General features: G+C 48.2%; 1 long non-coding RNA gene across 1 annotated transcript in view; it reads right to left on the minus strand.

The window, feature by feature from the left end:
- The window catches only part of LOC114885620, a 56,353-nt gene that overhangs the window by 29,452 nt on the left and 241 nt on the right, over nucleotides 1–26,660 (minus strand). The window contains exons 2-3 of the long non-coding RNA XR_003791144.1: nucleotides 26,059–26,136; nucleotides 21,721–21,772 (exon numbers count right to left, since the gene is read on the minus strand). This is a non-coding gene — a long non-coding RNA (uncharacterized LOC114885620). The remainder of the gene's footprint in view (nucleotides 1–21,720; nucleotides 21,773–26,058; nucleotides 26,137–26,660) is intronic.

Raw genomic sequence — 26,660 nt, forward strand, 5'->3', positions numbered from 1 at the left:
CTAACTTTTCAAGTTGAGTTTAAAAAATTTATATTTTTATTTCATATTTTTAATTTCCAAGAGTTCTTTTTTTGTTGTTATTCTCGGAATATTCCTCTTCTTTTCCTTTTTTTTTTTTTTTTTTGCGATATGTGGGCCTCTCACTGTGGTGGCCTCTCCCGTTGCGGAGCACAGGCTCTGGACGTGCAGGCTCAGCGGCCACGGCTCACAGGCCCAGCCGCTCCGGGGCATGTGGGATCCTCCCGGACCGGGGCACAAACCCGTGTCCCCTGCATCGGCAGGCAGACTCTCAACCACTGCACCACCAGGGAAGCCCTTCTTTTCCTTTTTAAAAAATATTTATTTATTTATTTTCCTTATTTCTTTGGCTGCGTCGTGTCTTATCTGCAGCATGCAGGATCTTCGCTGCAGCACGCGGGATCTTTCATTATGGCGCTCGGGCTTCTCTCTAGTTGTGGCGTGCAGGTTTTTCTCTCTCTAGTTGTGGCGCGTGGGCTCCAGGGCATGTGGGCTCTGTAGTTTGCAGTATGCGGGCTCTAACTGAGGCACACGAGCTCAGTAGTTGTGGCATGCGGCCTTAGTTGCTTCATGGCATGTGGGATCTTAGTTCCCCGACCAGGGATCGAACCTGAATTCCCCTGAATTGGAAGGCGGATTCTTTACCACCGGACCACTGGGGAAGTCCCTATTCCTTCTTTTAACGGAATACTGTTCTTATTTCATTGATGTAATAGCTTCTCTACTGTCTCCAGGGATATTATTATTTTCCTTTTTTGAAGTTTTTTCTCTCTACATTCTTTTCTCTGAGTTTCTGGTTTCTTACTTATGGTCTCTTTCATGTAACTTTCTATTTATATTAAAGGGCGAGGCACTAAACAGTTTACTGGAAGGGGAACTAAGTAGTGACAGATAGAAGACCTCTTCATTGTACCCTTTTCATTCTTTTGAATTCTAAGCCACATTAGCAGAAAGTGTATTCAAAAAACAAAAGTTTTTAAAGTTTATTTTAAGCTTTATGTGCACGGGTGTAGCTCATCCATTGAAGAATTTCACTGCAGACAAACAGAGGGGACTTCTAAATGTCAGTGTTTAAAAGTCTTCTTTCTGGGTCATCAAGTCTTTTCTGATGAGAATCTTCTAGACCTGCGTCTGGGGATAGGTATTGGGGGAGGGTATCCACCTGGCTGACAGTTTTCTTGAATGAAGGTGGAAGGAAGGCTGAAAAGCCCACCGTTCAGAATGCAGATTTTCAGCCAGGGACCTCAACCCTCTCCCAACTACACATACAACCGACCTGTCGGCCTCTAGCACCTGCTTCTCAAACCATCTGTGCTGAAGGACCAGTTATTAATCTTCCAATCTGTCAGGACCCACACACAGTCCTACTGCACATGATAGCACACGTGACCCACCATACGTGACCCACAGTAGGGGGTCAAACATCCAAACTGGCCTGTATCCTGTTCAGAAAGAAGCCACTGAGCATACGCCTGAATGTTGAGGCCATTTCAGATTTCTATAAAAATTCTAAACCCTCTTACTCTTTGTACTTCTGTATCTTCCTGGGGCTAGTAACGAAGCCCGTGGACCTAAACCAGTTCACAACCACACTCTGAGAGCACTGCTCTAGAAAAGAACAAATCTCTAGGCTCTTGCCTTGAGGAGGAGCTGCCACCAGGCTTGCGGGGTGGGGCGGGGGGCGAATCTGGAGGGTGGAACTGCTCTGTAAATAGGCTTTCGGGCCATTCCCCCACCTCAGCTCTGCACTTCACTCTCACACGCCTTGGTACCCTGTTTCCAAATCTAGTGCCTTCCTGAACTGCTCATGTCCTTCCTGCAGGCATCAGGACACAGCATCTACTGCTCAGCAGAGTCATGTACACCTCCTCGTTCTACCTGTTTCTGTCCCCATCCTCTTTGCTCTTGCAGCTTACACTTTTAAAAATACATATATTGTTGTTAAGATGGCAATACTCCCCACATTGACGTACAGATTTAATGAAATCCCTATCAAAATCCCAGCTGATTTCTTTGCTGAGTTGATCCTAAAATTCATATAGAATTTCAAGGGACCCAGAATAGCCAAAACCATCTTGAAAAAAAACCAACAAGTTTGGAGAACTCACATCTCCCAACTTCAAAACTTACAACAAAGCTACATTAATCAAGTAATCAAGTGTGATAGTGGCCTAAGGATAGACATATGGGTCAGTGGAATAGAACTGAGAGTTCAGAAATAAACCCTCAGCTCTATGATCAACGCATCTTCAACAACAGTGCCAAGACAATTTGATGCAGGGGTGGGTGGGGGAATAGTCTTTTCAGCAAGTGTTGCTGAGACACTGGATATCCACATGCAAAAGGATGGAGTTGAACACCTACCTCACACCGTACACAAAAACTTGAACAGCTACCTCACACTGTACACAAAAACTAACTCAAAATGAATCACAGACCTAAATGTAAGAGCTAAAATTTAAAAACTCTTAGAAGAAAATATAAGAGTAAATCTTCATGAGGCAAAGCCTTCTCAGATATGATACTGAAAGCACAAGTAACATAGGGAAAAATAAATTGGACTCAGGAAAATTAAAAACTTTTGTGTCTCAAATGACACCATCAAGAAAGTGAAAAGAGAACCTATACATTGGGAGAAAATATTTGCAGATCATATACCTGACGAGAGACTTGTATGCAGAATATATTAAAAAAAAACTTTTACAATCTATGATAAAAAGACAAATGACTCAAAATTTAAATGAACAAAGGATCTAAATAGACATTTTCCCAAAGAAGATATACAAAAGCACATGAAAAGATACTCAACGTCATTAGCCATCAGGGAAATACAAATTTAAACCATAATGAAATACTACTTTATACTCACTGGGAGGGTATTATCAAAAAGACAGATAATAACAAGTGTTGTTAAGGATGTGGAGAAACTGGAACCACACATACTACTGGTGGGAATGTAAAATGGCGCAGCCACTTTGGAAAACAGTCTGGCGGTTCCTCAAAAAGTTAAACATAGACCATATAACCCAGCAATTCCACTCTTAGGTGTATATATTCACGCAATGAACAACTGTCGAAAGTAACGTTATTCATAATAGCTAAAAAGTGGAAACAACTCAAACGTCCATCAGTTGAAGAATGGATAAATAAAACGTGGTACAGCCATACAATGGACTATTTTTCAACAATGAAAAAGAAATAAAGCATTGATACATCGTGAATGAATTTTGAAAACATTATGCTAAGTGAAAGTCGCAATGGATCACTTTTGGATGATTCCATTTACATAAAATGTCCAGAATAGGGAAATCTATACAGACAGAAAGTAGCTTAGTGGTTGCCTAGTCTGGGGCCTTGTCGGGAGGGGAGGAAATGGGTATAGGGTTTCTTTTAGGGGTGATGAAAATGTTCTAAGATGGACCGTGGTGATGGTTGCACAACTCTGACCATACTAAAAGCTACTGAATCGCACTCTAAATAAGTGAAACGTATGGTATGTCCATAAAGCGGTTGTAACGGATCTGGCCCACCAGGTCTGACTGCAGGTCTCCAGTGCCATCAGCTTTGACCGTGGGCGTCTCCAGCATGTCTCACGTACAGGGCTTCTCAGTTATCACCACGTTAGGGGATCAAATCCGAAGTCACACATTTGTTCTTAACCTAATGGTACTTTACCAGATTGCTATTGGCTTCATCAGGGGATGTACCTAAAAATGGTGTTTACTGAGTCAGACAAATTAATCAACTGTGCCTGACTTCACTCTCTTATTACAAAGGAAACGGCTTCTTTTATTTTTAAAGAAGAGATCTGGGCTTCCCTGGTGGCGCAGTGGTTGAGAGTCCACCTGCCGATGCAGGGAACACGGGTTCGTGCCCCGGTCCGGGAAGATCCCACATACCGCGAAGCGGCTAGGCCTGTGAGCCATGGCCGCTGGGCCTGCGCGTCCGGAGCCTGTGCTCCGCAATGGGAGAGGCCACAGCAGTGAGAGGCCCGCGTACCGCAAAAAAAAAGAAAAAGAAGAGATCTCTTTTTATTAATAGCAAATAATACAAAGAGCACCTGCCTACTTGCCAGCCTGGGAATGCATTGCATTCTTCAATGAGGATACAAACCCAGTTCATTCGTTTAATCAACAAATATTTATCGAGCATTCACTATGCACTGGCTACTCTACCAGATTCCGTGAAGGCAATGGTGAACAAATTATAGAGAGGAGAGAGCTAAATAAATAAGCCTTTAGGTCAGTGTCAAAGGACAGAGATATCCCTGCCAGAGGACTTGGTGCTGTTTTAATTATTGAGATGTTCAGAGAAAGGTCTATCCATCTATTTTTTTCCCTTTGAGAACTCAAGGTTGAGTTTTTATAATTACATAAATATTAGAATAAGACTAACAGAAATGGAAAAAAGGAAGTTTACAGCAATTCTGCCACCTGGCCCTCCCCCATCAATCTAATTTCAAAATTTTTCTCCTCTCCACCCACTTTTTAAAGCTTCCAGCTCCATCTCCCCGAGAGCTCTGTCCACCTTCGCTGCATGTCTCTCCGAGGACCCAGTTCAAAGGACCTCCTGAGACTCACTGAGAATTTCAGACCTGAAGCGTTGAAGCCTGGTGTCAGCCAGGACTCCCCAGTTGCTCAGGAGCCTGGGGTGGGGGGCAAAGGAGTAAATGTGAATCCCAGCTCCAGCTCACTTCTGGGCGCATTCCGCACAACTCAGAAACCACGCAGCAGAGGCCAAAGGAGGCGGGCAGAGGGCTGCCGTGCCCAGCTCTGCAGAGGGAAGTCCCTGCCTTGCAGAAGGTTTGAGGGTCAGAGATGTGCTGTAAAGTCTGGCACGGCCTCGGTTCTCAGGAATGGTGGCTTGGGCTGTGTCTAGGACACCTACCCTATTCTCAGGGGCTGCGATCCTCCTAAATTTCTAGGAGTCTGCTTTGTTATTCTCATCACTCGGGGAGTAGAATTTTTTTAACGTTAAAAGGCTTATTTTGCAATATGACTACAAAGTAATACATCCTCTTATAGATCTTTGAAATTTTTCAAAAAACAACACAAAATCAAAATAATCTATAATCTGACCACTCAGAAACAACCAGTTAACACTTTCACGTGTAGTCTCCCAGTATTTGCTCTATGTGCATAGTGCGATAAGTTACACATCTTTATGTCCTATTTTGTATCCTAATGACATTATTCGAACGTTACCCATGTCATCATAATACTTATATAAAAGCATTTAAAATAACTAGCATTTAAAGATACTAATATCCCATAGTATGATTACAGCATAATGACTTAACCAATCCGGTATTGTTAGTTACGTCTGGTATTCACTATTACAAATAGTACCATCATGAACATTCTTAAAGCTAAATCCTTGCACACATTTCTAATTATTTTCCCAGGATAAATTTCTAAAATGGAACAACTAGGTCAGGCTTTTGAGACCCACTCACAAATTAACTGGGAAGAAAATACTTTTTAAGTTTGTGTTTTATCTGTTTAACATTTCTCTCTTTTTCTACTTATAAAAGAAATACATTCTTGTCCAAAAAATTTTTTTTAATTGTAGAAACATATATTAAAAAGGATTTAAATTTCCCTGAATTCTACTGTCCAGAGATAATGCTACTAACAGTTTGGTGGATATCAGGAGCACCTCACATGACACCAAGTGGTTGGACTCAACTGATGGCCACTTTCTAAACGTCTCCCCGCTTTCCGTCGTTCCTCACAAGCCCAGGCTGTCATGAGAGAGCTCCTTCTTTGAAGGTTGCCTGTGGCCAGGACTGAGCCATCCGCATACTTGGCTCAAGCCAAGCTGGCAACACAGACAAGCTGGGGAGGCCACCTCGGCCCCTCTCTGGATCCACCGCCGGTCCCCTCCCCGGGAACAGGAGGAGGGAAGGGTCACCAGAACGGAGCAGAGGAGACATTCACCTGGTGGACGCAAGTTCTGGCATTCAGCCCCTTGCTGCCCAGAGGCAGTGAGTGAAAGCCCCTGTGATATGGCCAAGTCTGGAATCCTCCTAGGGCACATGAGAATCAGGTCACCGGAAAGTACTATCTGTACGTATCCACACACACACGGGGTTCACAGCCGTGGGCTCACACACAGCATCAGCACCTGGATTCTGTCCACCAAGCTCCCTACCCCCACCCCCCACCTACCAACATGCTCGTTTCTCAACAAAAAACTTATCTTCAGATACTTGTGAGATGTGTTTATATATGAGAGACTAACTTGTCTCTGGAAGGAAACTCCCACCTAAACAAAAGAGCCCAGAGTCACAAAGAAAAACCCTATTGGTGATCATAAAAGGTCCCTTATGCTGGAAGGTTCAATATTATACTAGAGGCGCAGCCAGGCAAAAGCCTTCGGGCCTGTAACAGTCCAACATCCCTGCAGACCAGCCTCACCCCAGTCCATCCTCGCCTTCCATTCAGAGTTCCCTCCACTTTTCCTGCTACAGTTCCTATGCCATCTCCTAGTGCTAACGGCTGCTGGTAATTCCAATTAGGAAATGCCCCTTCCTCCTCTATGACATCTTGGCCAACGACAAGAAGGGGGAATTGCACTTGGCCCTATTCTGTCTCAAGGTACAATTTTTTGGAGACTTTTTCACTTCATCATATGTATAAAACATCTCCTTGACTTTATGTAATATGAATAATGCACGCTGCCTTTATTCCTTGATGTGTCTGACCTACTTTCACTTGTCCATTCCTTATAACTGGTAAGTCTGTCAGTGTCAATGTGTTACCATGTTCTCGGTACAACCCTTAGCATCCCTGTCAACAAAAAAGAAGCCCGTGTGTAAAAGAGCATATGGTGACAGTAGCAACTCTAAGGGTCATTGAGCAGTTACTATGTGCCAGGCGCTGCTGGGAGCCCTTTAACTGCATTAACCCGTTTAGACCTCACAGCAACCCTATCAGGAAGGCATTATTGTTATTTTCATTTCACCTGTAAGAAAACTGAGGCACAGAGAGGTTAACTGTCTCGCCCAAGGTCACACAGGTGATAGCACCAGACAGTACTCAAGAGCTCACCACCTCTAACTGCTAACATTTTAGTGTATAGCAGTCCACTTTTTACCTGTGTATGTAAACCATTTTGTTTTATTTCAGAAAATTGGGATCATAGATATACTTAATAGGTGTTGTGTGTTTCTTTGTTCAGGATATAAGTTTGTAATATTTGCCTTTTACTTTTAAGAAGTTCTTCACGTGGCAGAAAAGTTTAACCTTTTGATACCTATTAATTCTTTTCTTTGTGATTTCTGCCACATGAAGTCACAGGTATTTTTTTTTTTAGGTTTGAAAAAATCCTTCCCCATTAAAGGGTCATTATCTTGTCTTCTGGTTTTATTGTTTCTTTTTTACCTTTAGCAATTTGAGCTATTTGAAATTTATTCGATGAATAATGAATGTATCCCTTTCCCTGAGGTAAGTTTTGGTATTTCCTTAAGATCTGTGGACTGATCTGTTTATTTAATAGATGTTATTTTGTAGGGCAAGTCTTCCCTCTTCAGTCTTTTTTTCTAAGTGTTTTAACATTTTGCCCACATGCCTTAATATTTTGCCAAATGAACAACAGAATTATTACATCAAGCTGGCAATAAACCTGACAAATTATTTTGAGAAGAGTTGCCATATTTAAGATATTCAGATTTCTAATTTTTTCCATTAAAAAATCATCTCCTACCATATTTGTAACATCTTTATCAATTGTCCTTTTGTCTACTTGTATTTTCTTTTTGTTTTGTCTTGATTACACTTACAGAGAATGGTTTATCATACTTTTTTTTTTTGGCCATGCTGTGCAACTTGCAGGATCTTAGTTCCCCGGCCAGAGACTGAACCTGGGCCACAGCAGTGAAAGCGCCGAGTCCCAACCACTGGACCGCCAGGGAATTCCCAATATACTCTTCTTTCAAAAAACAAAAATCAATCCCAGAGGTTTATATACTAAATCTATTGACACTATGCTCTGTAATGTCACAAATTTCTGGAATCATCTTAATTTTGTTCTTTTTTTCTATTTTCCTTATGTGTGTTTAACTGTTCTTTTCATAACTTTTCTGAGGTGAATTTCAGTTTGCTTATTTTCATCATTTCTTTTTTTTTGCGGTACACGGGCCTCTCACTGTTGTGGCCTCTCCCGTTGCGGAGCACAGGCTCCGGGCGCGCAGACTCAGCGGCCATGGCTCACGGGCCCAGCCTCTTCGGGACATGTGGGATCCTCCTGGACCGGGGCACAAACCCGTGTCCCCTGCATCGGCAGGCGGACTCTCAACCACTGCGCCACCAGGGAAGCCCCATCATTTCTTATACTGACAGCATTTACCTTTAATACAATTTTGACTACATTGCATAATATGTTCTGATTCTCATAATTAGCTAAGGAGTCTGTAAATGATTTTTGTTTTTAAAGAGAAGGAAGTTTTATTCAGGGAGATACGCACTCCGTAGACAGAGTGTGGGCCATCTCGGAAGGCAAGAGAGGCTGTAATGACTTTTTTTAAACAGCATTTTTGGAATATAATTTATATACCATCAAATTCACCTGTTTACAGTGTGCAGTTTAGAGAGCTGTACAACCAGCACCAGAACCTAATTTTAGAACATTTCTGTTAGCCTAAAAGAAACCCTGTACCTGTTGTCACTTACCTCTCACTCCTCCCTCCTCCCGACCCTGGCGACTATTGCTCTACTTTCTCTCTCAATAGATTTGCCTATTCCAGACATTTCATACAAATGGAAAGATGTAATACGTGGCCTTTTATGTCTGGCTTCTTACACTTAGCATGTTTTCAAGGTTCATCATGTCATGGCCTGTATCAGAACTCCATTCCTTTTTATGGCCAAATAACATTCCACTGTATGCAGATTCTACATCTGATTTATCTATTCCCTGACTGATGGACATCTGGGTTGTTTCTACTACAGCTGTTATGAACACAGTGCTGCTATGAACATTCGTGTACAAGTTTTCATGTGGACAAATGTTTTCATTTCTCTTGGGTGGACATCTAGGAGTGGAATTGCTGGGTTATACGGTAACTCTCTGTTTAGGCTTTGGAGAACTGCCAAGCAGTCCGAAGTGGTTCCACCATTTTACATTCCCACCAGCGGTGAGAGCTCCGGTTTCTGCACATCCTCATCAACTGTTGGTATTGCAGTCACTTTTACTGTAGCCATTCTAGTGGGTGTGAAAGGGTGTCTCACTGATCTGCAGTGATAACTTATGATGGCGAATTATGTTGAGCATCTTTTCAGGCGCTTATCTGCTGTTCATGTAGCTTTTAAAGAAAACGGCCGTTTTAAATTAGGGTTTTTGTCTTCTTATTTATTGGGTTATAAGAGTTCTTTATATATTCTGGATATTAACCCCTTATCGGATATATGATTTGTAAATATTTTCTCCCATTCCATGAGTTCTCTTTTCATTTTCTTGATGGTGTCATTTGAAACAAACAAAAAAAATTTTTAACGCTTCATTTATGTATTTATTTATTTATTTTGGCCACACTGCGAGGCATTTGGGGTCTTCGTTCCCCGACCAGGGATTGAACCCATGCCCCCTGCGGTGGAAGCACGGAGTCCTAACCACTGGACCACCAGGGAATTCCCAAAAGTTTTTAATTTTGATGAAGTCCAATTAATTTTTCTCTTATCACTTATGTTTTTGGTGTCGTTTCTATAAAAAACACCTTCTAACCCAAGGTCACAAAGATTTACTCCTATATTTTCTTCTAAGTGTTTTACAGTTTTAATTCTTTAATTTAGGTCTATATTCTATTTTGAGTTAATTTCTGTATATGATGTGAGACCAGGGTCCAACCAAGTTCAGCCTTTTCCATATAAATATCCGGTTGAGGTGTGCTCTAAGTGTGAAATACACACGGAATTCTACAGGCTTAGAATTACTAACATGCTTAAAGGAATAAAGAAGAAGATTGAAAGGAAGAACAGAGACTATCAAAATAAACTTGAAATATTAACAAACTAACAAAATAGAGTTTCTAGCAATGGCGAAAAAAGCCAAAAAGCTGAATACCTCCAGCAATGATAGTAATTAGCATTGGTAGTAACATCTCTGGGGTGACTCCACAGGTACTGCCCTATTTTACATATGTTGTCCCTTTTCATCTGCACAGCAGGCCAGTGAGGTAGGGACAATTATTTGTCCCCATCTTCAGGAAACTAAGGCTCAGGGAACCCAGCTTGTCCAAGGTCACCAGGCGGGCAAGTAGGAAAGCCAGGCCTGACCCCACTCTGAGTTCAAAGTCCACATTTTTATTTGTTATAGATTCTTGCAAGAACTTAACAAGAATGCAAACAAGATATGCATTTTGGCTACAGCCTGGCCTAGATTTTAGACAGTTGGAGGGATGAGTAGAGCAGGAGGAGTGAGGGGTGACTTGGCCAAAATGGGGGTCTCTCTGCTCAACACTGCCAGCTTATTTCACAGAGCACACCCGCCGTTAGCTGGTTCCGGCTCTCAGAAAGCTCTCGCGTTAACATGACGCCCAGGCCCTGCCCCCACGCAGCCTGGCAGCGCCCCCAGCCCAGCCGCACCATGAGATAAGACGCGAGGAGGGACCTGGGGAAAGAGGCCAGCCCGGTGACGCCCGACTGCTCCCTCCGTGACGTCCGTCCACAGCAGACACCACCCCTCCAGGGACTCAGGGCTCAGCCCAGAGCCCTCTGGTTTAAGACCAGCTCTACGGAGCTCCGATAAGCGCTGCCCTTCCAGAGGCTTCTGCAAACAGAATTGCCCCCGACCCTCTGGCCAAGGCAGCAGATGAGCCAGCCTTCAGTCCTGGGCAGGGGCTTCTCCGCAGCTGCGGCTGGGAGAGAGCAGGGACCGTTGCATCAGGAGAGTCAGCCCTCACACGGCTGACGTGTGCGGGGGTGGCGTGGTGAACGTGCAGGGCCGTTTCTGCCCCAGCAGAGTGCTGTCAGCGGGCAGGAGGTGAGGGGTGACGCTGCAGGGAGTTGTGAAATCTAGGCCCAGTGCCGCTGGGACCTTGCTGAGGGCTGGGGCCCCATCAGCCTGCAGGACGTAACGTAAAGCTGCCTCTGCTGTTGGTTCACAAAAACCATGGGAAGGAACGGGGCCCTGACAACCCTGACATCCAGGCAAGAGCCAGAGGACCCGGGGACCATCACGCCACGCCCACGATCTGGGTCGCAGTGCACAATTCGCCACCTGGTCGGAAGTGGTGTTGCCCTGGGTGGTGACTACGAGATGCCCCGGCGCGGTGACCCTGCTAGACCGCTGTCATCGGCACCAGGCAAATAGGCGCCCCTCGCTTGCTGCAGAGCCGCGCTCCTGCAAAGCCGTTCATGAGCTGAATCCTATACGGCTGCACTGCTGCAGGCGAGATTCCAGACTGCGGGTTCAACCGGAAACCCAGGGGTCATCCTTACCCCTCCCTTTCCCACACCCTCCGCCTCCATCATTCAGCAGCTCCCCGCATTCCACTTCCATCCCCGCCGCCCCGCCCTGTCTCCCGGACTCCTGACTCTGCCCTCCCGTCCAACCTGGTGCTGCCTTCGCAGTGATCCTTCTAAAATGTAAGGAGGGCTTCCCTGGTGGCGCAGTGGTTAAGAATCTGCCTGCCAATGCAGGGGGACACGGGTTCGAGCCCTGGTCCGGGAAGATCCCACATGCCGCGGAGTAACTAAGCCCACGCGCCACAACTACTGAGCCTGCGTGCCGCAACTACTGAAGCCCGCGCGCCTAGAGCCGGCACACCGCAACCAACAGTAGCCCCCGCTCGCCGCAACTAGAGGGAGCCTGTGCGCAGCAACGAAGACCCAACGCAGCCAAAAGTAAAAAACAAATTAATTAATTAATTGAAAAATAAAATGTAAGGCTATCACTTCTCACTGCTCCCCGGGGCTCCAGGATAAAGCCTGAGGATCTTATGGGACGGCCCAGCCCGCCCCACACGCCCGCACCTCTCCTGCCTCACCTACAACCTGCCATCTTGCATCCACGCCCAAGGACCCCTTGGGTCCTGAGCTTGAGCCCACTGCTCCCTCCCTGAGATTCTGGCTCCTCCTCCACCCCAGGAGAACTAAGCCTGGAACACGCTTCTCCCCGCCCTGGCACCTTCCAGGCCTGAGGGCTCCCCCTAGATCTTCCATCTGTCTCCGCAAGTAGAGAAGAAGTTCCCTGAGGGCAGGAGCTGTGTTCCTCAGTCTCTGCAGCACCAACATCTAGCATCAGTGCCCGGGACTCAGCCAGGGCACCTGGAACCTGCTTAGAGAATAAATGAATATCCAGGAGAGGGTGTTGTTCTGCTATTTATTTATTGTATTCTTAATCTTCATTATGTTTTTCCTGATTATAAAAGAAGGATGTGCAGGTATTCTATTGCTCCTTCCCCTTTTATTGAGGAGCTCTTGGAGGCTCCATAGTCAGGCAGAGAAAAGAAGAACGAGTGAATTCACCACACTGAAAGTATGTTGTCTACAAAGTAATAAGCATTTATTGAGTACCTGCTGTGTTCATAGCTTAGACCCTAAGTTCTGTGTTGGAGATAATGCCGCTGATTCCACAGAGCTCACTTGCACTCAAACTTAAGCAGAAATGCAACAATAATTTACACACTTATTAAGACAGAATTTAGAAATTTTAAGTAAGATTCAGTCATCAACACCAGGTTAAGCTCCTGTAGATACCCTTGGAATGACCACAGTTTGCATTTAATGTCTGGCATGGAATCGTAAAGGAATGAGGTTTTCATATTTTACTGTTTTTAGCACACCTAGGTCAAATCTTCACTGTACCCTACAATTAGTTATTTCAACCATTTTTTTCATCAACCACTTTTTACTCTATAATAACTATAGTTGCCTTGCCTAGTTGTTACCTATTTTCTCTGTGCTCATCTAAAATAAAGCATGACAGACAAAAAAAAAAGACGTGTTAGTTGTCAAAAATTGAAATTGAGAAAATATATAATTTAGAAAGGGAAAGTCCTTACTGTGAGATAAATTCCTTCCATATTTTATACTATGCTTACACTAATGCACAGTAGTATAAAATAGATACTCTGCATATTTCGTTTAGTTTTTACCAATATAAGATCATATCTTGGACTTCCCTGGTGGTCCAGTGGGTAAGACTCCGCGCTCCCAATGCAGGGGGCCTGGGTTCGATCCCTGGTAGGGGAAGTTCCGCATGCCATTTGGTGCAGCCAGAAAAATAAATAAATAAAATAAATAATAAAGATCTTATCTGGGGTTTCCCTGGTGGCGCAGTGGTTGAGAGTCCGCCTGCCGATGCAGGGGACACGGGTTCATGCCCCAGTCTGGGAAGATCCCACTTGCCGCAGAGCAACTAGGCCCGTGAGCCATGGCCGCTGAGCCTGCGCGTCCGGAGCCTGTGCTCCGCAACGGGAGAGGCCACAGCAGTGAGAGGCCCGCGTACCGCAAAAAAAAAAAAAAAAAAAAGATCATATCTTATAAACAGCTCATACAGCCCAATATCAAAAGAACAACCCAATCAAAAAATGGGCAGAAGACCTAAACAGACATTTCTCCAAAGAAGACATACAGATGGCCAACAGGCACATGAAAAGATGCTCAACATCGCTATTTATTAGAAAAATGCAAATCAAAACTACAATGAGGTATTACCTCATACCTGTTAGAAAGGCTATCATCAAAAAGACAAGAAATAACAAGTGTTGGTGAGAATGTGGAGAAAAGAGAACCCTCCAACACTGCTGGTGGAAATGTAAGTTGGTGCAGCCACTATGGAAAACAGTATAGAGCTTCCTTAAAAAACTAAAAATAGAGCTATCATATGACCCAGCAATCCCACTCCTGGGCATATATCCAGAAAAGAGGAAAACTCTAATTTGAGAAGATAGATGCACCCCAATGTTCACAGCAGCACTATTTACAATAGCCAAGACATGGAAGCAACCTAAATGTCCATCGACAGATGACTGGATAAAGAAGATGTGGTATATAGGTGTATACACACACACACACACACACACACACACAATGGAATACTACTCATCCATAAAAAGAATGAAATAATGCCATTTGCAGCAACATGGATGGACCTAGAGATTCTCACACTAAGTGAAGTAAGCCAGACAGAGACAGATATCATATGATATAACTTACAGGTGGAATCTAAAATATGGTACAAATGAGCTTATTTACAAAAGAGAAATAGACTCACAGACACTGAGAACAAACTTACGATTACCAAAAGGGAGCGGGGGAGGGATAAATTAGGAATTTGGGATTAACATATACACACTACTATACATAAAATAGATAAACAACAAGGACCTACTGTATAGCACAAGGAACTATACTCAGTGTCTTGTAATAACCTATAATGGCAAGGAATTTGAAAAAGAATGTGTGTGTGTGTATATATATTTATCTGAATCACTTTGCTGTATACCTGAAACTAACACAACACTGTAAATCAACCACACTTCAATTGAAAATATCATATTATATTAATAATGACTTTTCCCCTTTAAATACATTTCATATTACATTGTATATATCTTCCCACATCTATGCATGGGATCCCACATCTACCTCAATCTTTTTAAACTTTTTTTAAAAATACATTTATTTGTTTATTTATTTATTCATTTTTGGCTGTGTGGGGTCTTTGTTGCTGCACACGGGCTTTCTCTAGTTGCAGCAAACGGGGTATACTGTTCGTTGTGGTGCACAGGCTTCTCATTGTGGTGGCTTCTCTTGTTGCTGAGCATGGGCTCTAGGCACACGGGCTTCAGTAGTTGTGGCTCACGGGCTCAGTAGTTGTGGCTCGTGGGCTCCAGAGCACAGGCTCAGTAGTTGTGGAGCATGGGCTTAGTTGCTCTGTGGCATGTGGAATCTTCCCGGACCAGGGCTCGAACCCGCGTTCCCTACATTGGCAGGTGGATTCTTAACCACTGCGCCACCAGGGAAGTCCTACCTCAATCTTTTTAAAGACATACATAGTATTTCATTGTGTGGATGTAGCCTGATTTATTTAGCTAACGTGTCATGGGTTAGAAGTTGGGTCATTTCCAATTTTTTTACATTCCCAACAATGATGCAGTGAATATCTTGTCTTTTTGCACTTTGGGGAACATTTTATGTGGGAGAAACTCCTAGCGTGGACTTATTAGGTAAATGGATAAGAATATTTTAAATTTTAATAGATAATTGCCAAATTGTCCTTCAAAAAAAGACTGTAGTAAATTTGGGTAATAATTTACGTTCCTACCAAGTGTGTGAAAATGCTTGTTTATCCACATTCACCAACACTGAGAATGATGTCTCTTAAATCTTTGCCAATCTAAAAGCACCCCCCCCCACACACACACACGATACAGCTATTTGTGATTATTCTTCAGTGCTCGTTTGTCCATATTCTCTATTTTTCTATTCGTTCTCTTTAAAGACCTCTGTGTAAAGCAGGGAAATCAGTCCTTTGCCCTACATGTTGCAATTTTTCCTCACTTGTCTTTGTCCTCTGACATTTTACGTTGTGTGGCAGTGTGGGGAGTGGCTACAACACAGAATCTGAAGGCAGACTACTAGGTAATTCTCGTTTGTCTCTAATTTACCAGCTCAGTGACCAAGATTCAGTTACTGAACCTCGGGTTCACGGGCTTTTATGAGAATGAAATGAGTTAAATGTGTAGAAAGGGTCCGGCACAGTGCTTAGCATGAAAAAAGTGCTATGGGGGTATATGCTGTTGTTGTTACTATCTTGTATTCAAATAGCTTTCATTTTTATGCAAAATCAAATTCACTGATCCTTTACGAGTTCTGGATTTCACATCATGCTTAGAAAGACTTTCCTCAGTCTAAGATTAGAAAACTAGCCACCAAGCGTGCCATTTAAAGGAGTCTGTGGGGAGTCCATTTGCAAAATGGATCTCCCCTCCCCAGCCCTCCCCCACCGTGCTCCTTCTAAGTTAATTCGGGATGGTTTTAAAGGCGAGGCCTGCCTGTGTTTCCGTCATGTGCAAGGACCAGGGAAGGTAGAAGGCACAGTGCTTTGGGAAATGGATGGCAGTAGCTGCCATTTCATGTCTAAAGGGTGGGCCTGGGCAGGTCACCCCTGCTTCATTAACTAAACCACTTCTGCTTGTCCATAAGTGGCAGCCTCATGCCAAGTTTCTGACCCTAAAGGAATTCATAGTCCAACATGAGAACAGACTAGTCATCAGGCGGAAGGTGTCACTGAAGGCCTGAAGGCCTCGTGGGGCGAAAGCATCCCTGATGGGAGGAGACTCACAGGTTGGCGGCAAGGAGGGGTGCAGAGGACGTTCCCAACACAGGGACAGGATGTTCCATCAGGACTCTGCAGACACACGCCAGACCCTCCCGCTACCTCTGCCCACGGCCCCGGGGTGTGGTGCTGGAAGGAGGTGGTGAGGTGGAGACCAGCCAGAGGCCAGAGCAAGGAGCCGAGACTAAGACAGGAAATCTGGCTTCTCTCTCAGTTCCAGGACTTAACTTGTCAGATGGTCTTAAGGAAGTGACTTCACTCCTCTGCGCTCATTCGCTCATCCTTAAAATGCAGCCTCAGCCTGTGTCCTTAGGCAGCCGTGCAAGTTCTACACGATTACACATGTGCGAACATCCTGTCCTGTACAACGTAAACATCTGAGGTCCTCGGGTACTTTCTGCTGCTAACTGGTGACGGCAGCTGTTCCTGCCTGGGGGTTTCACTGTGGGTTAGGCCGCTGCTTTCCCTGGGGCTCCGCCCTGCTCCCTGAAGTGGGGCAGCTTCGCAGGGACCCAGGCCTCCATGTTTGCACCCCTTCCTGGTCACCTGCGTCTCCACCCGACTCTCCTAGTCCTGCTGTTGACCCAGATCAGGGCTCTACTCCGGCACCCTTTAAACCTGACACAGCTCCCACACGTGAAGGGGCTGAGCCTCCTCCCCTGACAGGTTTCGGTAGCAGGTTAGAAATTGCCCGCAGGCACTTCTGGCCTTGTTTTCCTCAGACGCTAGTGTGGGCCCTCTCCATCCCTGGCAATTCCACCATCTGCTCAGATTAAGGGTGAAAGCGCAGCGAGCATCCGGACCTCAACTCCTCTCCACACCGCTAGAGCCCAGTGGGCGGCAGGGGTTGCCTCAGGAGAGCAGAGTCCTGGAGGTCTGAAGACCACTGCGGAGGGCAGCCCCTGAGCCTGGCACCCACAGTCCAATGCGTAGGGCTCCTTTGCGGGAAGGGCACTTGGTGGGAGTTCAGGAACCTGGGTTCCAGTTTCAGCACTGGCTGGTCATGTGACCTTGGACGGGTCCCTTGCCTTCTCTGGTTCTCGGTTTCCTCTTTGGTAAAAAAAGAGGGTCGGGCACAGGGCTGAAACTGATGCCCTGCTGGCAAACAGAAGTGTGCACGGTTGGTTTGGGGCTGAACACCTTAAAGTGAGGCCGGCATTTCCCATGAGAAGAATTTCCTGCCACTTCCGCCATGGAAGGCACCTGTGTTTGCGTTCTTTGCTGTTCCCCAGTCCCGGCACTTGGGAAAGGAGCTAGGAGCCCCTGGCCTTTCTGGTACCGTTATTTAAGAGAGGCAGAAAATGCCACTGGCCACCAACAGGAAGAGCTAAGTACAGAACCAGATCTGGCAGGTTATCTCACCTCTGGAGGCCAACCTTAACCCAAGATGCAGTGAAGAGTCACTGCGTTTCCCAAGGGCGGTGGTCCTCTTGGCGACAGAAATCCTTAAACCTTTTCCCTGCACTTACTAGCAGACTGGGCTGCCTTCAAGGGGCCTGCTCAGAAGGGTCAGCACTGAGAAAGGGCCCGTGCTTGGTTTAATGCCATTACCATCTTAAAATTCTTCATACTTTTTTTTTCTTTTTTTTTTTTTTCTGCTGCCATGCGGGATGCAGGATCTTAGTTCCTCGACCAGGGATCAAACCCATGCCCCTGGATTGGGGACGTGAAGTCTTAACCACTGGACCACCAGGGTAGTCCCTCCTAATACAGTTTGAACTAGGGGCCCTCAGGTTCATTTTGTACTGGACCTGCAAAGTATTATATGAACACCCACTTTGAAACTTTCACCAGTCTCTCCATTAGGGTACTGGTTCCCAAGGCAGGACTCTGATCTCTAGAGGAAGGACACCCTGAAGGACTCTTCTAGTCCCTCAAGATGAGCTGAGACGGCATACAAGCCCACAAATTCTCCTCCAACCTCCCTAAGTGGGTGGTCTCCTGTTTCCCACTTCATCTGTCTCTCTCACAAGGCACCCACCTCTTTCTGTAACTCATCCCAGACTCCTCACCCCCAGGCTGTGCCCTCTGTACTCTGACTTCCTCAAAACAGAGGATGCTCGATAAACGTCTGTTGACTGAGGAAAGCAAACAGAGCTACCTTCTCAGAACAGGGTGCAGGGCAGTGCACACAGTGGGTGCTCAATCAATGCTGCTGACTCATGCACAGAGCAGGCTGGGGCACTGCACCACATGGCCGTGCCTGTCCTCAGCCAAGGCATCACATGGACCATCATTCTCTCCCCTTCCGACCTGGTGAGGAAGGAAGGATAGGCCAGGGTTTCCTGGTGCGGAGGTGGAAGGACTATTCCCTGCCCACCCCTGGGGTTCCAGTGCCAAAATGCCCTGCAGGAAATGGTATTAAGAACCCCCGACACTTGCAAAGCCCTTTAAAGTTTAAAACCCGCTTTCATTAACTTTCTCCTCAAACTGTCTTGCAAGTCAAGATGAATACTCCAAATACCAACTGTGGGTTGTTGTTCTAACATTTTTTCTTTCACTGAGTGTATTCCTGGAGGAAAAATTAGGAAATGCAGTTAAAGCCCAGAGAACAAGGACACCTCAAATCCTAGGGCCTAGAGATGACACTGTTAACATTTTAGTCCATATCTCATGAGATTTACCTCCGTACGTAATATATACCTTTCAAAACAGGATAACACTGTCACTGCTTTGTAATCTTACTATTCCCAGTTTTACAGGAGGCTAACAGAGGTCGCAGGTCATACAGCTGCTAGGGGTAGTGCTGGGGCCTGACTCTGGTGTCCTGACTCTGAGGCTGGTGTCTGTATCCCTGAACCCGGCTGCTACTCAGACTCCACAGGGGCCGGAGGGGCTGATGGCCATGGGAACGGAGCCCCAGCCAAGAAGGGTTTGCTCGGACTGGGCTTCAGGGAAAACACCCTGAAACTGCCTGGGTGTCCCCCAGCTCAGCACGGGCGGGGCCGGGCCAGGCCCGGTGGCTCAGAGTTCCCGCCTCTGCAAATCTGGACTTTGCCTGGCAGTAAACAGTCACAGGGATACGGGGTCAGCTGTCAGGCAGGGGCCCAGAGGGAGCAGGTGGCAGGATCGGGCCACACAGCAGTGACCCTAGAGAGCAACTGGATATCTATCTGTTGGTGGCCTTGGAGGGCTTGTCTGTTTGTATTTTTAGAAAAAGTGAGGGCACAGCAGTGACCCAGCAACTGCCTCGCTGCCTGGGCAACACGCTGGGCAGTGGAAAGGGGCTTCCAGCCTGAGTCCAGGCTGGTGGCTAAGGGCAGGACCGGCCGCCTCCCTTCCTTCTTTCCCTCCCCCCTCCCTCCCTCCTTCCTGAGCTCACACTACTAGCCAAATACTGAGTTAGGCACTAGAGGAAAGATTTCCTCAGGGCCCTGGCCTTCCACGAAGGTGGCAAAAGAACGAGAGCTGACCAGAGGCTTACAGAACAATAGTGGTCAAGAGCGAGAGCTCTGGCCTCAGACAGACCCAGGTTCAAATCTTGACTCCCCTGTCTCTAGCTGTGTGACCTCAGGCAAGTTGCTTAATCTCTCTGAACCTGCATTTCCCCTCTTAAGGTCTATGAGAAGCAAATGAGATAGTGCATAAACACACTTAGAAGAAGGCCTGGAACCTGGTAAGGGCTGGATAAACACAGCTATGGAAAGAGAGGCTGTACCTTTGGAAGCATTCTGGAGCTCGGGCTGCCCAGCAGGGTCAGCATCACGGCTGGCTCATTCCAGAGGATGCCGTGGGGCTTGGCTGAGAACGGGCCTGGGGCTTTCACGGCTCTTCAGCCAAGGGTCTGGCAGCCTGGCAGCGGCTCACCCCTTCCACCACACGCTAGCCCCTCACAGCGAAGGAGGGGCCGGCATCCTCTCGTTTTGCCAAAGAGGTGGCTGGGAAGCAGTGGGGTTGTGGGAGCTGCTCGAGGTCACCAGGGAAAGAAATGGCAGCCAGCTCCCAGCCCAGGGTCACCCGTCTGCTGACCTTCATCTCCCCCAGACCCTGGCCCACGACACCAGAGCTGCCTCTCAGGGTGCAGGAGTTGGGGCAGGAAGAGGGGTCTGCTGGGCCTAGCGGGAGAGCAGGTGACTCCTGGGGCTGCGGCGGGGGCGGCAGCAATCCTGGCAGGCAGGCTCTGGGCTGGCCGACCCTGAGGGCTGTTTGCACCTGGCTTTGCTATCTGGGACCCAGTGCCCTGGGGACGCCTCACCATCTTGATCCCACCCACCCGGAGCTGCAGCTGGGCTTCTTCCAGTGAGAGCAACAGCGTCTCCCATCCTCTGCGCCTGCCTGTCTATGCCCGGCCCCTGGCAGCGCCGACCCCAGGGACAACGGACACACATGCACACACACATGCACACACATGCACACGCGCTGAGGCTGTGATCCTCTGCGCCTGCCTGTCTATGCCCGGCCCCTGGCAGCGCCGACCCCAGGGACAGTGGGCACACATGCACACACACATGCACACACACGCACACGCGCTGAGGCTGTGATCCTCTGCGCCTGCCTGTCTATGCCCGGCCCCTGGCAGCGCCGACCCCAGGGACAGTGGGCACACATGCACACACACATGCACACACATGCACACGCGCTGAGGCTGTGATCCTCTGCGCCTGCCTGTCTATGCCCGGCCCCTGGCAGCGCCGACCCCAGGGACAGTGGGCACACATGCACACACACATGCACACACATGCACACGCGCTGAGGCTGTGATGCGGCACGGAGGGCCACGTCAGGAGTGGACGCGCCTATGGAAGACAGGCACTTTCCTGCACCCACAGAGGGCTCCGTGTAAGAGGTCCAGCCAGGGAGCACAGCTCACAGTAGTCCTCCCTCCTCAGCCCCTGGTGAATGAATACAGGGGTGCCAGAGCCATCGTTGGCTCGTCAGGCTAGGTGCCGGGCTCTGGGATACAGCCATGAGCAAGACGGATAAAGTCCTTGTTTCCGTCAAGCTTATCTACTGGGGTGGGACTGAAGAGGTCTTTTTATCTCCCTTATGCTTCCCCCTTTATGCACTTGGTGCTCTACTAGTCCTTGGCATTTTAGGGGATTAGGGGAACAGGGTGTCGGGAAGGCGGCGATCTCGTGGTGTCCTCGCTGCCCAGCACATGCTAGGAACGGAGAACACACAGGATGTTGGCAGGTCTGCGCACAGCTGGGTGGGGTGGGAAGTTCACCACCTTCCCTTTTCCCATCTCCGTGACAGATGTGATCTCCCGATGAGGTGTGCTCCCCTGGACTGGAGCCAGGGACTGTCGGCACAACGCTCACTGCTTCTCATTCTAATTGCCCGAGGTTCCAAGGAAGTAATGCTCGCCTTTTGCAAACACATCCTCTCGTGGGAACGTACAAAACTCACACGCACCATCACGTGGAATGTTGATATTTTGCTTTACGATGAATTGTTCCGAGAGTCGTTTTCACTTACCCGTGTGTAGGCTTCCTATCTGGACACAGGTTCCGCCGCAAAATCTAAGGTTCTACAAAACCAAGGAAGGCTCAGTAAATGTTTGAGTGAAGACATGAAGAGGGTCTAAGGATAAACGTGTCAGGACCTGTAAACAGGCACGTGGTGGGCATGACCCGGCACTGGGGACGGGAGCTGCTGGCATGTGCGGCTGGGGCCAAACGAATAAATTGGTTTTATTCGCCATTCAGTGGGGAGGTCTGGAGAGATGCCCTCTGCATCCTTCAGGGTCCACCTCTGAGGGGTTTCAGGACCTACGCTTCCAGGGACTAAAGACTGTAATGGTTAAGGACAAAGGCTCTTTGGAACTTCCCTGGTGGTCCAGTGGTTAAGACTCTGCTTCTACTGCGGGGGTTTGGGTTTGATCCCTGGTTGGGGAACTAAGATCCTATATACTGTGTGGCACGGCCAGAAAAAAAAAAAAAAAAAAAAAGGACACAGGCTCCACAGCCTGCCTGGGTTCAAATCCCAACTCTACTTTCAACAGCTGGGTGATCCCAGGCAAAAGTACTGAACTGTCCTAAGCCTTGACCTTCTCATCTGTAAAACAGGTGTTCTTAAAAGAACTCAGTGACAGTCGATGGAAGTGTCTAGCACGGAGCTTAGAAGATGGTAAGCATGTGAGGCGTTGGTAACGAGCTCAGTGTGGCAGTGCAATGTAGACCAATGGCCCTCACACTTGAGGTGCATCAGACTCCCCTGAAGGCTTGTTAAAACACAGAGGGCTGGGTACCACCCCGAGTTTCTGATTCAGCAGGTCTAGGGTAGAATCTGAGAATCTGCATTTCCAACAAGTTCCCAGGTGATGCTGCAGTTGCTGCTTTAGGGACCATACTTTGAGAACCACTGGTCTAGAGAAGGGAGAACTCAGGTGTAGGATTTGGGAGCTGGGACCATCCCGCAGTGTCTGGTGACTTTGGGCAGTTAATCTCTTTGAGCCTCAATGTCTTTGCTTGTAAAATGGGACTCTTAATATCCACTTCACAGGAATTCCCTGGCGGTCCAGCGGTTAGGACTCTGGGCTTTCACTGCTGAGGGCCCGGGTTCAATTCCTGGTCGGGGAACTAAGATCCTGCAAGTTTCTCGGTGTGGCCAAAAAAATCCCCAAACAAACAAAAAAACCAACTTCATGGGGTCATGCCTGGCATACAGCATTCTCAGTATTTAGTTATTATTGCTTGAATTTTGGCTCAGTTTGATGGCCCTTGAAGGATGGGTAGGATTACCATGAGCAGAGATGGGTCAGGCGGGCTTGCGGGATGCTGCTGAGAACCCCAAAGCCCGGAGCAAAGTGCCGGATGGATCTGGAAGACCCAGAGCAATGTGCTAATTTGGAAAGAACTCGTTTTCCAATTCTATGGAAGTTCCTATGTGGCAAATCCACAATTAACTTTGGACCCTGACCCAGATGGCTGACAAGGTGACCTCTCGCAGGGGAGGTGGAAAATGCTGCCTAAGAAAAAGGAAGCAGCCCCACGGGGTTCCTATCACAGCCCCCGCGCCTTCCCATCCCTGCCTGCCCACTCTGCTCCCGTGTGTCCACGGCCCCCTTTTGTCAGAGAGAAAGCCTGTCACCTCTGGACTCACAGGGGGATCAAAATCCCTGGGGCCCCTGGCCAGGCCAGGCTGCCCCAGGGCCCACGCAACCGTGTGCACCTGGGGCAGGGCTGGCGCCTTGCAAGACTGCGCCCAGGGCTCAGAGGAGATTTCTGGGCCAGTTTGGTGTTATGACAGGAACAGCACGCAGACATCCCATCCGCGGTGGATCAGAGCCTGTTGACGTTTAAGGGCGAGACCCATTGCTCTTGGCATGGGAACGCTGCAGGCTGAGTGCCTCAGGGGTCCGGGCCTTGGCAGGCTTTGGCCTGAAGACCAGTGGCAGCAGCCGGCCTGAGTCACTGGTTCCGAGGCAGGATACCCGGGGAAAAAGGGCTCTCCCTGGACCAGGGGCACAGATTCACTGTCCAAACAGCACGCTCCTCACCCAGCAGTCCTTGGGCCTGAAATCCCACCCTCAGAGATCCATTCTTTGGTCTTTTTCAAAAAAACTCTTTGAAGTAACTCTTTCATATAAAAAATTCAATGCTGTGATCGTTTACTGTGCATTTAATGTGGGCAAATCACTGAGTCTGGCACCGTAGAGACCCAGGAATACGGAAGATGGATTCTCCACAGGAAAGCAGGTGGCTAGAGGGGCCACCTGGAGGGCTCCGAACACAGCCCAGGGTCTAGAAGGGAGGGCCGGCCTCCCAGGGGGCACGGGGAAGAAAGGCCTTTAGTCCTGGAGGGGGCAGGAGCAGGTGGAAGGCTGGGGCGTGTTCAGGGAACAGTGAGTCATGCGGTACGGCCCAGTAAGGGGGGTGAGCCCTCGGCCCCTCCAGGGAGGGCAGAGGAGCAGGACACCAGCTGGAGACACAGGTGGAAGCCAGCTGGGGGGGTCTGCACAGCAGGGACAGTGGGGACCCAGTGTAGGTGGGCTTGTCTGAGAACTTCCCTCCCTGGGAGATGGGCCTAGAGCAGCTTGAAGGGGAGCGTCCCCCAGGTGACAGGCGAGGAGACAGGTTCCCGGATGGGTAGAGAAGGGTTTCAAAGGCCAGGGGCGCTGCTGAGAAGACAAACCTTCGGAATGTGGGCTGGGTCGGGCTGAGCCAGCACCTCGTACTTAAATGCCTCTAGGCCCACAGGTGGGAGTGTGGTCCTGAGTAGGAGAGTTTTCTCTCTCACCTCATCCTTGTTCTAAGGCTTCACAGCTTTCACAGCACATTCACCCACATCACCTCGCTGATCTTTTTAACAGCACTTTGGGCTAAACAGGGCATATTATTCCCATTTCACACACGGAGAAGCTAAGGCCTAGGTGAGCTGAAGTTATAAATTCTGCTTTATATGAACCACTGGCCTTTTGGGGTGCATATTCATTTCTGTTTTATTTATTTATTTATTTATTTACTATTTATTTTTAGATAGTTCAAACATTTACATGAGTCAAAATTCAAAATGTCCGGATGAAAGCTTCTCTGTCAACCCTATTCTTCCAGCTGCCCGGGTCACCTCTTACCAGTTTGAACTCAAGCCTTTTGACTATGGGTGTAGGGCCCTTTCTGCCGCAGTGGGGCAGGGGCTCAGGAGACAGCCCCCCTGTAGATTCAGGAAAGCCCAGCGTAAGTGCCACCCCAGGAGGGGTGTTATACCTCCTCTGGGCAAGTGTCCATTTGGTCTTCTTTCATCTGAGGCCACATAAGTCTATCTTTAGAGCCTAAACTCCTTGGAGGCAGGGAGTCTATCTTCAACTTCTGGGAGGTCATAGAGTAGGGGTTAAAATTAGAGGCTCTGGCATATAGAGAACTGGGATAAAAACTGTGCTGTGGGACAAGTTACTTAGGCCCTCTGAGGCTCTGTTTTTTCAGCTACGAGAAGGATGCCCTCACCAACTTTACAGGGCTGTGTGGGGACTGCATAAGATGACTTACGTCCCGTGTTTAGCTTTGTGTCAGGCACAAGGTCTGTAATCTGTAAGTGGGAACTGCCATCATTCCCAGTGTTCTGGGGCCCGCGTGTGTCTGCAGTATGACAGACCTGGGCACCCTTTCACACTTAATCCTGACAGAGAATCAGGGATCTCAGGCAAATCGGCACAGTAGGTCACTCAAATCCATGTATCTGAACCAATCGCTCGCTCTTCCTGGGCTGGGATCTGCCCTTCCCTTTTGTGAAACCAGCCCTCCAAAGGCCGGCTCTTCACTGTCTCCTTTCAGGTGGTTTTTCTGGGGAGTCGGGCATTTTGACAGAGGGGCCGACAGCCCACGGCTCCTCTGGGCCGATTTTGTCTAATGCCCTGAGTTTGAGCTGATACGCGGGGAAGCTGCCATATGGCTTTTCTCAGGGCTGACAGGAATGACTCACTGGAGGGTCACCCCTGCCCTGGAGCTGCCGAGGGCAAGTGACTCATGGCCTCTGCCTCTCGGAAGCCATGTCCTCGGCCCCTGAGACTACAGGCAGAGGAGGGGGCTTCCCCGCTCCTAGAGCGCTCTGGGTTGGAAGGGAGCCAAGAAATCATTTATCCCACCTCCCTCATCTCGCAGATAAGAAAGGGAACCTGGTGATGGGAACAGGCACACAGCCAGCTTGTTGCAGGAGCAGGATTTGTACCTGCCGTGACTTCTGTGGTTCCCTCTGGGCTGCGGCAGATCCCCACCCCTGGGCCTTCCAACCACAGCGCCCTCACTCCTGCCTCGGGCTCCAGGTCCTAAACACTCTGAGCAGTGGATCCCGTGGCTTTTTGGTAGGACAGTTACTTACCCCTTTGGAAGAACATCCCTGGAATCTTGTTTCCACGAAAGGGCAGAATGATCTGTTGGAGCTGGTGTTCCCACGGACCTTAGGGTCAATAAACAATATAAAATTGTGTTTACTTTTCTCTTAAAAGAGGCATTCCTTTCCCATCCAACTCAAGTTTTGTCAAGAAACAAAAATATAGGCCAGCAAGGATTAAGGGATAAGTAATTGTCTGGCAGAACAATGGAGCAATCCATGACTTCAAGGGATGGAATCCACACCAGCCTTGGGAGCTGGGACTTGGCAAGCAAGCCAGAGCCCGGGAACAGGGAAGTCTGAGCGGGACGGAGGGCAGGGCGAGAAAAAGGGAGGGAAACGGCTGTGCTGGGGCAGGGCCAGGCGGGGGGCGACTCGGGGGACCCAGGGAGGGGTCTGTGGTGCCATCCCATCTCCAAAGCCAGGTGCTCTTGCCGCCCAGAACCCCGGAGCCCGGACTTCCTATCAGCAGGGCCCTGCCTAGGCGCTCAGCTGCCGCGGCTGGGCAGGTTGAGGGGCGCGCGCATCTCCAGCAGGGGCTCGTCTCAGGCTTGGCGCCCCGCTGTCCTGGAGGAACAGTGCAGGGCGGG

The sequence above is a fragment of the Monodon monoceros genome, unplaced genomic scaffold (assembly GCF_005190385.1).
Source record: "Monodon monoceros isolate NGI ecotype Baffin Bay Population unplaced genomic scaffold, NGI_Narwhal_1 Super_Scaffold_6, whole genome shotgun sequence".
Taxonomy (NCBI): Eukaryota; Metazoa; Chordata; class Mammalia; order Artiodactyla; family Monodontidae; genus Monodon; species Monodon monoceros.